At 48.3% G+C, this 2500-nt stretch overlaps 1 protein-coding gene across 1 annotated transcript in view; it reads right to left on the bottom strand.

Annotated features, from left to right (window-relative positions):
- LOC143127144 (uncharacterized) overlaps nucleotides 1–2427 on the bottom strand; it is a 21776-nt gene extending 19349 nt beyond the window's left edge. The window contains exon 1 of the mRNA XM_076288449.1: nucleotides 2293–2427. The gene's annotated coding sequence lies outside the window, so the exon portion shown is untranslated. The remainder of the gene's footprint in view (nucleotides 1–2292) is intronic.
- Between the last annotated feature and the right edge of the window lie 73 nt (nucleotides 2428–2500).

The raw sequence follows: 2500 nt of genomic DNA, 5'->3' as shown, positions 1-2500 counted from the left end.
GTGTGTGTGTGTGTGTGTGTGTAGAATACTTGTTGGTTTGTCGGTGGTGTGTGTGTGTGTGTGTGTGTAGAGTACTTGTTGGTTTGTCGGTGGTGTGTGTGTGTGTGTGTGTGTGTGTGTGAATAGAGTACTTGTTGGTTTGTCGGTGGGTGTGTGTGTGTGTGTGTGTGTGTGTGTGTAGAGTACTTGTTGGTTTGTCGGTGGTGTGTGTGTGTGTGTGTGTGTAGAGTACTTGTTGGTTTGTCGGTGGTGTGTGTGTGTGTGTGTGTGTGTGTGTGTGTGTAGAGTACTTGTTGGTTTGTCGGTGGTGTGTGTGTGTGTGTGTGTGTGTAGAGTACTTGTTGGTTTGTCGGTGGGTGTGTGTGTGTGTGTGTGTGTGTGTGTGTGTGTGTGTGTAGAGTACTTGTTGGTTTGTCGGTGGTGTGTGTGTGTGTGTGTGTGTAGAGTACTTGTTGGTTTGTCGGTGGTGTGTGTGTGTGTGTGTGTAGAGTACTTGTTGGTTTGTCGGTGGTGTGTGTGTGTGTGTGTGTGTGTAGAGTACTTGTTGGTTTGTCGGTGGTGTGTGTGTGTGTGTGTGTAGAGTACTTGTTGGTTTGTCGGTGGTGTGTGTGTGTGTGTGTGTGTGTGTGTGTGTAGAGTACTTGTTGGTTTGTCGGTGGTGTGTGTGTGTGTGTGTGTGTGTGTGTGTGTGTAGAATACTTGTTGGTTTGTCGGTGGTGTGTGTGTGTGTGTGTGTGTAGAGTACTTGTTGGTTTGTCGGTGGTGTGTGTGTGTGTGTGTGTGTGTGTGAATAGAGTACTTGTTGGTTTGTCGGTGGTGTGTGTGTGTGTGTGTGTGTGTGTGTGTGTGTGTGTGTAGAGTACTTGTTGGTTTGTCGGTGGTGTGTGTGTGTGTGTGTGTGTAGAGTACTTGTTGGTTTGTCGTGGTGTGTGTGTGTGTGTGTGTGTGTGTGTGTGTAGAGTACTTGTTGGTTTGTCGGTGGTGTGTGTGTGTGTGTGTGTGTGTAGAGTACTTGTTGGTTTGTCGGTGGTGTGTGTGTGTGTGTGTGTGTGTGTGTGTGTGTGTAGAGTACTTGTTGGTTTGTCGGTGGTGTGTGTGTGTGTGTGTGTGTGTGTGTGTGTGTGTAGAGTACTTGTTGGTTTGTCGGTGGTGTGTGTGTGTGTGTGTGTGTGTGTGTGTGTGTGTGTGTGTGTAGAGTACTTGTTGGTTTGTCGGTGGTGTGTGTGTGTGTGTGTAGAGTACTTGTTGGTTTGTCGGTGGTGTGTGTGTGTGTGTGTGTGTGTGTGTGTGTGTGTGTGTAGAGTACTTGTTGGTTTGTCGGTGGTGTGTGTGTGTGTGTGTGTGTGTGTGTGTGTAGAGTACTTGTTGGTTTGTCGGTGGTGTGTGTGTGTGTGTGTGTGTGTGTGTGTGTAGAGTACTTGTTGGTTTGTCGGTGGTGTGTGTGTGTGTGTGTGTGTGTAGAGTACTTGTTGGTTTGTCGGTGGTGTGTGTGTGTGTGTGTGTGTGTGTAGAGTACTTGTTGGTTTGTCGGTGGTGTGTGTGTGTGTGTGTGTGTGTAGAGTACTTGTTGGTTTGTCGGTGGTGTGTGTGTGTGTGTGTGTGTGTAGAGTACTTGTTGGTTTGTCGGTGGTGTGTGTGTGTGTGTGTGTGTGTGTGTGTGTGTGTGTGTAGAGTACTTGTTGGTTTGTCGGTGGTGTGTGTGTGTGTGTGTGTGTGTGTAGAGTACTTGTTGGTTTGTCGGTGGTGTGTGTGTGTGTGTGTGTGTGTGTGTGTGTGTGTAGAGTACTTGTTGGTTTGTCGGTGGTGTGTGTGTGTGTGTGTGTGTGTGTGTGTGTGTGTAGAGTACTTGATGGTTTGTCGGTGGTGTGTGTGTGTGTGTGTAGAGTACTTGTTGGTTTGTCGGTGGTGTGTGTGTGTGTGTGTGTGTGTGTGTAGAGTACTTGTTGGTTTGTCGGTGGTGTGTGTGTGTGTGTGTGTGTGTGTGTGTGTAGAGTACTTGTTGGTTTGTCGGTGGTGTGTGTGTGTGTGTAGAGTACTTGTTGGTTTGTCGGTGGTGTGTGTGTGTGTGTGTGTGTGTGTGTGTAGAGTACTTGTTGGTTTGTCGGTGGTGTGTGTGTGTGTGTGTGTGTGTAGAGTACTTGTTGGTTTGTCGGTGGTGTGTGTGTGTGTGTGTGTGTGTAGAGTACTTGTTGGTTTGTCGGTGGTGTGTGTGTGTGTGTGTGTGTGTAGAGTACTTGTTGGTTTGTCGGTGGTGTGAGTGTGTGTGTGTGTGTGTGTGTGTGTGTAGAGTACTTGTTGGTTTGTCGGTGGTGTGTGATAACAAGACTCTTCTCCTGGATGGCCTCCAGCAGTGCAGACGCAACACTCTTCAGATCTCTGATGGACTGAGGAGTCGCAGGAAGACTATACCCCCCCTCCTCACACAGCAGCTCCTGAACTACACACACACACACACACACACACACACACACACACACACACACACACACACACACACACA

The sequence above is a fragment of the Alosa pseudoharengus genome, unplaced genomic scaffold, assembly GCF_046254945.1.
Source record: "Alosa pseudoharengus isolate Yale_2024_CS ecotype anadromous, Long Island Sound unplaced genomic scaffold, YU_APseudo_1.1 YU_APseudo_1.1_scf_17, whole genome shotgun sequence".
NCBI lineage: Eukaryota > Metazoa > Chordata > Actinopteri > Clupeiformes > Clupeidae > Alosa > Alosa pseudoharengus.
The sequence above is the reverse complement of the archived record's forward strand: the minus strand, read 5'-3'. Positions and strand labels throughout refer to the sequence as shown.